The following is a 12,179-nucleotide window of genomic DNA, read 5'->3' on the forward strand; positions in this document are numbered from 1 at the left end:
GTTGCCGGGGTGCGAGAGGTGGTGCAGGTTGCCAGGTGCAGCACGGACATGCACTTGACTTCCCGCGAGTATGCAACAAGGCTGTGAGGGCAAGGCTGGCAACTGACGCAACGCTCTGCACTTTAAAGGGGACAGGGCACACACACACACACACACACACACACACACACACACACACACACACACACATTGATTTTTCTCCATCCGTGCAAATCTGATTCTGCTTCTATCCCTGTGCATTCCGCCTCCACCCCCGCACACGGCGCCTCTCCTTACCTGCCTGCCACACACCTGTCCCGCAGCTGTTCCCTCCTCACCTGCCATGCCCGCCTGGCTTGCATTCCGCTGAGAGGAAAGAGGAGAAGAAGGAAGTTGTTTGTCTGTGCAAGATGCATCGTCACCGAGACTTGATGAGAAACGGTTCCTGTATGTGTGTGTGTGTGCCTGTGCCTGTTGTGTTTTCCTATTACGTAAGGTGGTGTTGACATTTTGGTATAGGTAGGAATGGCAGTCGTGGTGTTGCTGACGATTTTGTGTATCATTGGTGTCAGTAGTGGTGGTGGTGAGGGTGAATTTGTATGTCCTTAAGTGTTGGTGTTCGTAGTGGTGGTGAGTGTGGCTGTTTACGTTTTACTGATGGTGGTGGTGGTGGTGGTACGTGGTGGTGCGCGTCTCTAGAACACGCAGCGGTAGAGGTCGTGAAAGTACCTGTGGTGTAGGTGGTTCAGGATAATCTAAAATACGGTCGTTTCATTATTCATGGTCGAGAGCGGCTGGGGTGTGGTAGACTGCAAATTAGGGTTGATGAATGGAAATTGTAAGGTGGAGGGAGGGAGCGAACAGGAGGGAAGGGCAGAGGGAGAGGCGAGTTAACTCTCAAGAATGTAATGGAGAGGAAGAGCGTGTAGGGAGGGAAGGAAAGCGGGAGGGAGAGACCGAAAAGGAGGAGGAGGACGGGGAGGTATAGAGGAGGTAGAGAAAGATGATGAGGTAAGTGGATGTGATAGAGGGAAAATTGGGTGGATCAGTGAAGGAGGAATAGGTGGAGGAGCTGCTGGAGAAGAGGAGAAACGGAGAGGAAAGCCGGGGAGTGTTGTGTGGATGAAGATGTGGATGTGAGTGTGGGTGAATGTGTGTGTTGGGTGTGAGTGGGACAAAATAAAAAGACCCGTAAAAGACGAACATGTACTGCTAAAAGAACTACAGAGGAAGAAGAAGAAACCACGCCTAGTGAAACCGAAAATTCGTGTGATTCTGAAGACGTATGTGTGGGAGGAAAAGAAAGGGAGACTAAAGGAATGCTGATGAAGGGAAAAAAGGAAGGTGATCTTGCTTCTTCCCAACCGTCAACGTGCATGGAAATATAGACGATAGATTAAACAACAACAGCAGGAAAAATAGAGGTGAGGGCTGTGACACGAGGAGGGAGGAGGTAAGGAAGGGAGGAAAAGAAAGGGAGACTAAAGGAATGCTGATGAAGGGGAAAAAAAAAGGAGGTGATCTTGCTTCTTCCCAACCGTCAACGTGCATGGAAAAGACTATAGATTAAACAACAACTGATGATGAAGGGGAAAAAAAAAAAGGAAGGAGGTGATATTGCTTCTTCCCAACCGTCAACGTGCATGGAAAATAGACTATAGAGATTAAACAACAACTAAAACGACGACAGCAGGAAAAATAGTGATGAGGGGTGTGACACGAGGAGGGAGGAGATAAGGAAGGAAGGAATGCTGTGGGGAGTATAAGAGAGATTAGATAAAAGCGACGTTATAACCCGACTCCAGCTAGGGTTGTTTCTCGCACCTATCTAATCTATGTGCGTGTGCTTATGTGTGTATCTACGTGTGTGTGTGCTTGGCTTCTTTGCTTGAGGTGAATGCAAGACGGACAGAGCAGCCAAGCGAGACAAATAGTTAGATACAGCAGTGAGACGAGATGTATGAGGAAGAAGCAACAAGGAAAGTCTGCAAAAGAAAAACTACATATTACATGGAAATCGGAAGATGGGAAAACGAAGATACATAGATAAGGAAGCGAAGGAATGGACTCTCGATCTTTACCTTTCAGAAGAGAACAAGCACGCATAGAAGAAGAGAAGGAAGCCTGAAAATACAGCCGTACATGATGCAAGGAATTCGGAAGATGAGAAAACAAAGATACATAGATAAGGAACCGAAGGAATGGACTCTCGATCTTTACCTTTCAGAAGAGAACAAACACGCATAGAAAAGGAGAAGGAAGCCTGAAAATACAGCCGTACATGATGCAAGGAATTCGGAAGATGGGAAAGCAGAGATACGTAGATGAGAAGGCGAGGGAATGGACACTCGAGCATTATTTACCTTCAGGAAGAGAACAAACATGCATAAAAGAACTCTAATGAAAGAACAACAATTACGAAGAGGCAGGAACGCTGGGACAACAAACAGTACTGCGCGACACATACACACACACACACACACACGACCTGACTTTAATAGTAGCACGGGACACAGGAAGAGGAAGAAGAGGAGGAACTAGAAGGGGGTGCCAGAAGAGAGAGAGGGAGAGGGGTCGTGGGCAGTGATAGGTATTGAACCGGTCGTTTGCTGGGGGGGATGTGAGGGGGCGAAAAAGGGGGATGTGATGAACGGGTTACGGTGGTGGGTGCCAGTAGCGGTGGTGGTGGTGGTGGTGTGTACTAAAAGTTATGGTTCATCAATACCGCTACTGCCAACCTACCTATACCTTCCCACCTGTCCGCTCACCTATGAGAATTTTATATTACTACCACTGCTACTGCTACTACTGTTACTACTACTACTACTACTACTACTACTACTACTAAAAATGCTATTTCCTGTATTAATGTCTCTACTGTCACTACTACTACTACTACTACTATAAATGCTACTTCCTGTATTAATACCACTACTGTCACTACTACTACTACTACTACTACTACTACTACCACTACTACTACTACTACAACTCACCCTCCACCACCACCACCACCACTACAACAACAACACCCATAAACGCTAACTTTTTCCCACAACTTCCTCACAACTTGAGCGGCGTGGTGGCGGCAGTACTATAACTATTAACTTTAGCAACACCTTCCCTTCCCTCCCTTCCTCCCTGCTGCTTGTTTTCATATTCATAACCCTCGGTAGCTCGGTGGTGTATATGCAGACCACCACCACCACCACCATCATCATCATCATCATCATCATCATCATCATCGCCACCACCGTAAGTCCAGGGGTGTGTAGTCGGATATAAACAAAAAAATCGACTCCGACTCCGACCTCAGGAAATTTTAAGGTTGCGACTCCGACTCCAGGAAGTTTTAAGGTTGCGACTCCGACTCCGACTCCTGGAAAATTTAAGGTTGCGACTCCGACTCCAGGAAGTTTTAAGGTTGCGACTCCGACTCCGACTTCAGGAAATTTTAAGGTTGCGACTCCGACTCCGACTTCAGGAAATTTTAAGGTTGCGACTCCGACTCCGACTTCAGGAAATTTTAAGGTTGCGACTCCGACTCCGACTTCAGGAAATTTTAAGGTTGCGACTCCGACTCCGACTTCAGGAAATTTTAAGGTTGCGACTTCCGACTCCGACTCCTGGAAAATTAAGGTTGCGACTTCCGACTCCGACTCCTGGAAAATTAAGGTTGCGACTTCCGACTCCGACTTAGGAAATTTTAAGGTTTCGACTTCGACTCCGACTTCAGGAAATTTTAAAGTTGCGACTTCCGACTCCGACTTAGGAAATTTTAAGGTTTCGACTTCGACTCCACACCCTTGATCCACAACAACAACCATAACCACCACCATCACCTCCGCCATAACTACCAGCACCATCACCAGTAAAACCAACAAACATAACAGTATAAAGACAGTACTCCTTTTTTCTGATATGGCACAATGCAATACCCTTTTTATACATCAACCACACTACCACCACCACCACCACCAGTAGAAAAACAACAAGAATTCAAACACAGTGCTACTCTTTTCTGACAATACGCAAAGCACCACCACCACCTCCACCACCACCAGCAACGTAGCAACACCACCACCACCAGCAACGTAGCAACACCACCACCACCAGCGCAACGCCACACCCTAAACACCACACCACTTGCAACAAAAACAACAACAGCAACAGTAACAACACAAATGACCAACACACCACCATCACCGCCACATTTACACCTCATCACACACCATCACCACACCATACTGCAAACTTTCAACCACCACCACCACCACCACTACCACTACCTCCACTATTCTCCACGCCCCACTGACTTAGCCTCGTCAATAACAGCCTGGTGGTGCCTCTCTCTCTCTCTCTCTCTCTCTCTCTCTCTCTCTCTCTCTCTCTCTCTCTCTCTCTCTCTCTCTCCACCCTTCGTCCTCCCCCGTGTACTATCTTCTTTTTCAATCCTTTTTCCCCTCCGTTTCCCTCTTCTCACCCTTCCTCCTCCCCTCTCTTCCCTTCCCTCCTCACCCTTTTTCTCTCTCCCTCTCTCTCTCTCTCTCTCTCCCTTTCCTTCCTCCTCCTCCTCCTCCCTTCTCGTTTGGTAGTTAATGTTCCTCCCTCCCACCTTCCTTCCCTTCCTCCCTTCCTTCCTTATCTCCCTCCTTCCTTCCCTCCCTCCCTCCCACTCTCTCGCCCTAGTTTTGGGGTAATTCCTAGTCCCCTCTGCATTCATTTAGAAAACCTCTCCTCTATTATCTTCCTCCTCCTACTCCTCCTCCTCCTCTTCCTCCTCTTCCTCCCGCTCCTCTTACTCTTGGTTCATCAGATGGTGTGGTTCGAGGTAGGTAGGTTGAGAGAGAGAGAGAGAGAGAGAGAGAGAGAGAGAGAGAGAGAGAGAGAGAGAGAGAGTAGGCGTGGGTGGGAGGGGAGAATGAGGAAGTAGCATGTCATCTCCAAAGGGTGACACGCGGCTACATAAGAGAGAGGAGATGCAGTGTGGAGTCCCCCCTCTCTCTCTCTCTCTATCTCTCTGTCTCTCTCTCTCTCTCTCTCTCTCTCTCTCTCTCTCTCTCTCTCTCTCTCTCTCTCTCTCCCCATCACCCAGCCTCTCAACCCCTCTTCCTGCAGCCCTTGTGTTTGCTCTCTCTCTCTCTCTCTCTCTCTCTCTCTCTCTCTCTCTCTCTCTCTCTCTCTCTCTCTCTCTCTCTCTCTCTCTCTCTCTCTCTCTCTCTCTCTCTCTCTCTCTCACACACACACACACACACACACACACACACGCAAATACCGGTACTTTTGAGGCGAGTCTTCCCTCCTCCTCCTCCTCCTGCTGCTGCTGATGATGATGATAGTGATGGTGATCCTAGCCTACCCATATCCTCCTAAATCTTCCCATGATATCCTCCCCACAATCCTGTCCTCTTCCCCCTTCTCTCTCTCTCTCTCTCTCTCTCTCTCTCTCTCTCTCTCTCTCTCTCTCTCTCTCTCTCTCTCTCTCTCTCTCTCTCTCTCTCTCTCTCTCTCTCTCTCTCTCTCTCTCTCGTTTCGTAATATGTATGTACAAGCGAGTGATCTAATCTTATCTTTTGTGGTGATATGAATGCACTCCGTTTCTCTCCATACCATATATTTTAGTACACTTTGGTGTGTATGTATGGAAGGGGGTTAGATTTGTATTATTATTATTAGTTATTGTATGTCATTTATCGTTATTAGTAGTTATAGTGGTAGTAGTAGTAGTAGTAGTAGTAGTGGTGGTGTTGGTGTTGGTGGTAGTAGTAGTAGTAGTAGTAGTAGTAGTAGTAGTAGTAGTAGTCCTCTTCTTGTTTCTGCATTTACTCATCTCCTCCTCCTCCTCCTCCTCCACTTCCGTTTTCACAGCAAGATAAACTCCTCACGTTTGTAAGATGTAACTCGATATTTCCTTACGATTCACAACCCCTGGGAGAGAGAGAGAGAGAGAGAGAGAGAGAGCACACCACCTGAGGTCCGCATGTCGTGTCCCTCTGAATTATAATTATTGTCATGCAAACATCGTCACTCATCCTTCCCCTCTGCTGCTAGGGAACGACCGAGGGGAGAGAGAGGAAGAGGGAGAAAGGGAAGGAGGACGCGCGAGGTAAAGAGAAGAAGGGGAAGAAAAAGGACGAGGGAAGGGAAAGATAAGAGAAGGGAATAACAGTGCGTTCCCTTTCTCGCTCCCTTACACACAGAGAGAGAGAGAGAGAGAGAGAGAGAGAGAGAGAGAGAGAGAATGGAAAACAGCAGTGCGTTCCTATTCTCGCTCCCATAAACACACACAGAGAGAGAGAGAGAGAGAGAGAGAGAGAGAGAGAGAGAGAGAGAAGAGAGAAAGTAAAAAACGAGGGAAGGGAAAGATAAAAAGAAGGGAGCGTCAGTGCGTTCTCTCTCTCTCTCTCTCTCTCTCTCTCTCTCTCTCTCTCTCTCTCTCTCTCTCTCTCTCTCTCTCTCTCTCGCTGAGAGAGAGAGAGAGAGAGAGAGAGAGAGAGAGAGAGAGAGAGAGATTATAGGAGCGCTTATAGGGGCTTTCATGTCGTGGATGGTGAATGTGTGTAGTATTTCTGTAGCTTCCGTGATGGACCTAATTTAATCTTTTACATTCACCTCTAGAAGACACCAGGAAATCTTAGGAGGGGTATTAACTAGGAACCCAAGCACCCGAACCTTACCAGACAGAAAACCTCACTAAAAAAACGTAAGTAGCGAACAGAAACAGAAAACCTCGCTTAAAAAAACGTAACTAGCGAACAGAAACAGAAAACCTCACTAAAAAAACGTAACTAGCGAACAGAAACAGAAAACCTCACTAAAAAAACGTAAGTAGCGAACAGAAACAGAAAACCTCGCTAAAAAAACGTAACTAGCGAACAGAAACAGAAAACCTCACTAAAAAAACGTAACTAGCGAACAGAAACAGAAAACCTCGCTAAAAAAACGTAACTAGCGAACAGAAACCGAAAACCTCGCTAAAAAAACGTAACTAGCGAACAGAAACAGAAAACCTCGCTAAAAAAACGTAACTAGCGAACAGAAACTGGAGTCGAAGGAGGGAATGGCAACCTCAAAAGACGGAGGGAAGAAAGTCGTTGAGGTGAAGTACGTTAAGGTTAATAAAGAGGATGGTGAAGCGAATTGAAGGGAGGGAAGGAAGGTAAGAAAGACGGGGATACAGACAAACGGGTAGGCAGGTATATATACGGTAAGGTAAGGTAGGGTAAACCGGGCATGGAAGAAGTAGTAGGTAGGTAAGGAAGGTAAGAAAAGCGGGTAGACAGACAAACAGGCAGGTATACGGCAAGGTAAGGTTAGGTAAAGTAAGGCAAGATAAGGCAAGGCGAAGGGAGGGAAGGAAGGAAAGGTATAAGAAAGGCGGGGAGAGAGACAGAGAAGCGGGCAGGTATAGGTAAGGCAAGGCAAGGCAAGGCAAGGCAAGGCGGAGGGAGGGAAGGAAGGAAAGGTATAAGAAAGGCGGGAAGAGAGACAGAGAAGCGGGCAGGTATAGGTAAGGTAAGGTAAGGCAAGGCGGGTATAGAAGTAGTAGTATTAAGACGAGAGAGTATTACCTGAGGCCAATCCCCCTTCCCCCCCTCCTCCCTTCCCCTTCCCCCCTTCACCTCTTGTATGGTAATAACGTCTGGGCGGCGAGGCGACTCTTCACCTGCATAGAAATGGTTGGCTTGGGAGGAAGCATCTGCATAGACTTCAGCGTGTTCCCTACCCCCCCTTCTTTACCTCTCTCTCTCTCTCTCTCTCTCTCTCTCTCTCTCTCTCTCTCTCTCTCTCTCTCTCTCTCTCTCTCTCTCTCTCTCTCTCTCTCTCTCTCTCTCTCTCTCTCTCTCTCTCTCTCTCTCTCTCTCTCTCTCTCTCTCTCTCTCTCTCTCTCTCTCTCTCTCTCTCTCTCTCTCTCTCTCTCTCTCTCTCTCTCTCTCTCTCTCTCTCTCTCTCTCTCTCTCTCTCTCTCTCTCTCTCTCTCTCTCTCTCCTTCTCCTCCTTTTCTTCTTTTCCCTATCCTTCCCTTTCTCTCGCCTTCTTCTTTTCTTCTTTTCCCTATCCTTCCCTTGCCCTCGCCTCCTCCTTTTCTTCTTTTTCCCTCTCCTTCCGTTTCCCTCAACTTCTCCTCCTTATCTTTTTCCCTATCCTTCCCTTTTCCTCGCCTTCTTTTCCCTATCCTTCCCTTTCTCTCGCCTCTTCTCCTTTCTTGCCCTTCCTTCCTTCCCGTTCTCTCCTTTCCTTTCTTCTCCTCTCCTGGTTTTATGGTTTGCGTTCCTTTGCTGAGTTTGCTCCTTCTCTCACTCTTTCTCTCTCCTCCTTCTCCCACATATCTTTCCGGTCTTCCTTCCTTCCTTCCTTCCTTCCTCCCTTCCGTTCTTTCTTGCTCTCTATTAAGTTCTCACTAGTCTTCATTTTTTATTCCTTTTGCATCTCATTTTCCTTTGTCTATTTTGTTTTACCTTGTTTTATCTATTTATAGCCATATATCTCTATCTATCTCTTAATGCAGTCAGCTGAGAGTATGTGAAAGCTGACTTGTAAATTTTGTTGAAGGATAAAACTGTGACAGAGAGAGAGAGAGAGAGAGAGAGAGAGAGAGAGTGTAGTGATGACGGCATATGGAATTAGGGCTTAAGTTTGACTGAGAGCAGGGAGAGAGAGGTAGGAGGTAGGAGGTATACATATACAGAGACAGGCAGGTAGGTAGGTAGGTGGAGGTAGAGTTGTGGATGAATTAAGTGGGTGTAGGTGGGTGAGTGTAACTGTGTAGAGGAGTGGCGAGGTAGGTGGATGGATGAAGTTGGTTTGGTGGGGTGGGTGTGGATGGGTAAGTGGAGCGGCATATAGTTGGGTACGTATGTGGACTGGCTGGGTGGGTGAGGCGGATGGGACGGGTGAGTGGAGCGTCCCCTCACTCCAATCCGTCACAAATCCACTTTTCTCCCCTGACTGTCACACGCTGAATGGCTTAAAATATCTCGTGTGTTTGTGTGTGTGTGTGTGTTTGTGTGTGTGTGTGTGTGTGTGTGTGTGTGTGTGTGTGTGTGTGTGTGTGTGTGTGTGTCCTTTACGCAAGTTCCTCGCTCTCTCGCTTTTCATTGTCGTGCGTGAGGTGTGTTCTGTCAGGGAAAATGTAGTGGAGGAGGAGGAGGAGGAGGTGGAAGAGGAGAAGAGGGAGGAGGGACGCACACGTGGAAGTCTCTACAAATTGCCTGCAGGAAAAAGAAGGAAAAAAAAACGAAACCAGACTCCCGTGATATTTAGGACAGGTGTGTGTGTGTGTGTTTGGGGGGGGGGGGGAATTGGGGGGCTTTCCATAGGGGTGTACTAGTATGCATTCTAACCTAGCCAGCCTTCGTATTCCCGCCGCGCCTAGATAACAGCCAACACTCGCCCAAGGCCTGAATATGCATGAATGTAAATATCTGGGGTTGCACAAACAGATAGCCGAATGATAATCACGATACCTGAAAGGGACTGAAATCTCCACGACCGCACACGCAGATTACCTCACACTCCATGGAGGTACAGATTGGGCTACTTTGGGCTGGGTTAGGTTGGGTAGGGTTGACATTTGGGCTACTGCTAGGCCTGAGATTGATGGTTGGCACTGCTCTCGTTTCTAGCCCAATCTGCCCCCCAAAAGCCACCGTGAGTTGTTTTCTTGGCTATGATGTTTTCTTGCTTGCTGTTTCATGGTCTCTTGCGTGTAATGTTAGAGGTTATGTTGTGTGTGGGGCGGGGGGGAAGGGAGGTGTTTGTTTTTGCAGTGGGTGATGATATCGTGTGTGTGTGTGTGTGTGTGTGTGTGTGTGTGTGTGTGTGTGTGTGTGTGTGTGTGTGTGTGTGTGTGCTTTCGACGGGGAGTGATGGATAGATTTCTTGAAGTGTAAGTCAAGGCGATGACACACACACACACACACACACACACACACACACACACACACACACACACACACACACACACACATTTATTGGGGTACACGTACACATGCATCAGGTGTAATAATTCTACCCACTCAAGCTGCGTCCACTTGTGTAATGTGGGGGCGTTCACTTCCATTACCGCCGAATACGAAAGAACCTTAGCACATGTGTAATGTCGAATTTCTCACTAATATATCCCTGTTCATTAAGTTATTGGTCTATCTTCACTCAATTGGCGGGAAATGAGTGTTGAAGAGTGTGTGTGGACAGGAAAAACGAGGTCATGGTAGGAGGAGGAGAAGGAAAATGAAAAGAAGAAGAAAAAAGAGTCACGGATTTTATTAGTTGAAGATTCGCTCCAGTTGTTTAGCGATTAGTGGATGAAGGAAGGAAGCGAGCGTTGGCAAGTGTAGAGTGGACTTTTTTTTTTCAGCTGTTATATCGTCGTGTTAGTTACTTGGGAAGAAGGGGTGAAGGTGCTCTGTAAATATTCCGACTGCCTCCTTGATTGCCAGAGTGATTAGGGGCCCTCACAGGTGTTCTCCACGTGCGCTTGGAGTGATTAACCTTCATTAGCTAGCAATAAGACGTCCCGAGCAGAGATCTTACACCAAGGCCATCGTTTTTGCTTACCAAATGGGTGATGCGTGCAAAACAAATAGCTCCTTCATCAGGGTTAATTTGATATAATTCAAATGATTTACATCAAGTGGTTTAAATCGATTTAAATCAATAAAAAAAAATCATGATTTAAATCAAATTTAAATGTACTGTAAAATATCTTATGATTTAAATTATATATATATATATATATATATATATATATATATATATATATATATATATATATATATATATATATATATATATATATATATATATATATATATATATATAAGGAAGAAGGAAGAACATGTGAACCAGTTGTACACTAAAAGTATAAAGTCTCCTTGTCCTGTGCTGGTCCTGTAACAAGTCAGCCACCAGTGAATCATTGCCATCTCTTACAAGAAAAATATTCAAAAGCATAAAAAAATTTAAACTATTAGTCCTACTTATGATTTTTATGGGAAAAAACTCATCTTGGGTAAAGTATATTAAACAATGGTTTCATTTAACATTGGCCAAGTTTAATACAAGAAAATGGCCTCATAAGACTAACACAAATAATCAGTGGAAAGAAACAAGGATTAGTACAAAAAAAGATCATATAAATAAAAAAAAATCGATTTAAATAAAAAAAAAATCCGATTTAAATCAAATAAATCGATTTTTATTTTTTTTTATTTATTTTTTATTTTTTTTAAGAAAAATTCATGATTTTTTTCCAACCCTGTCCTTCATGTATACTCTCTTCAATTCACGCAATTTAAATAGGCTTGTCACTCTTATTAGCCAAAGGAATATCACTTGTTCTCTTGCACTGATCTGAGAAATCCTGCTTCATGCTCTTCATTTTTTTTTTTTTTTTTTTTTTTTTTTTTAGAGTAAAGGAAGCAGCTCAAAGGCAAAAATAAGTAAATAGAGGAGCCTGTGTTCCTCTGTAGACGATAACTTCACTATATTCACGTTTTTATTCAGACTTGAAATGTTATCCACAAAACAATCGAGTCCGTTAACCTCCCATAGACTTTACCCTCAGAAAGGTGACTTCCACGAGGCTACAACCAACCCTACCTTCCTACGTCTCCTAAATTCTGCTCACCCTCGCGCGGGCCAAGCAGGCATAACCTATAGACGTAACCTTTACCCATGCACTGCTTCCTCTTCCCTTCCCTGATCGATAAGGCCGAGGGGGAGACACGCAAGGCCAAACCGTGCGTTGCGTAGCGAGCCAGCGTGCGGGTGTGTGGGTGAATTTCTGCCACGTCGTATTGGGAAAAGGGAAGGAAGAAAGGAGTGGGACCTACGTAGCGGATTTCCTTTGTGATTCTTTGTACCTCCTGCTCCTCCTCCTCCTTCTCTACCTCCTTCTTTACGTTGATTTTTATTCCCCCGTTTTGCCTACCTATAAACACTTACATATTCTTGTCCTTCTTATATCTTCGTCTCTTTCTTCTTCTTCGTTCCAGTCGTAGTAGTAGAAGTAGTAGTAGTAGTAGTAGTAGTAGTGGTATTCTCTTTTTTCCTGTAGTCATTCGTGCTCCATTTCTTCTTTTTCTTCTTCTTTTTGTCAACTTCATCGTCTATTTTCTCCTCCTCCTCATCCTTCCTACATGCTCTGATCTTCTCCGGGCGGCGCCGCAGAAGGTGTAGTGGTGGTGGTGGTGGGG

The 12,179-nt window shown here is 45.7% G+C and overlaps 1 protein-coding gene and 1 long non-coding RNA gene across 5 annotated transcripts in view; both read left to right on the plus strand.

The window, feature by feature from the left end:
- Positions 1-12,179, plus strand: part of LOC127005934 (uncharacterized) — an 89,898-nt gene that overhangs the window by 26,193 nt on the left and 51,526 nt on the right. The gene's annotated exons all lie outside the window — the stretch shown is intronic.
- On the plus strand, positions 2,941-4,335 carry LOC127005952 (uncharacterized). Its single transcript, XR_007758989.1, has 4 exons — positions 2,941-3,306; positions 3,337-3,372; positions 3,583-3,690; positions 3,763-4,335. It is a non-coding gene; the product is annotated as an uncharacterized LOC127005952 (long non-coding RNA).

Source organism: Eriocheir sinensis, chromosome 3 (assembly GCF_024679095.1).
Source record: "Eriocheir sinensis breed Jianghai 21 chromosome 3, ASM2467909v1, whole genome shotgun sequence".
Lineage (NCBI taxonomy): Eukaryota > Metazoa > Arthropoda > Malacostraca > Decapoda > Varunidae > Eriocheir > Eriocheir sinensis.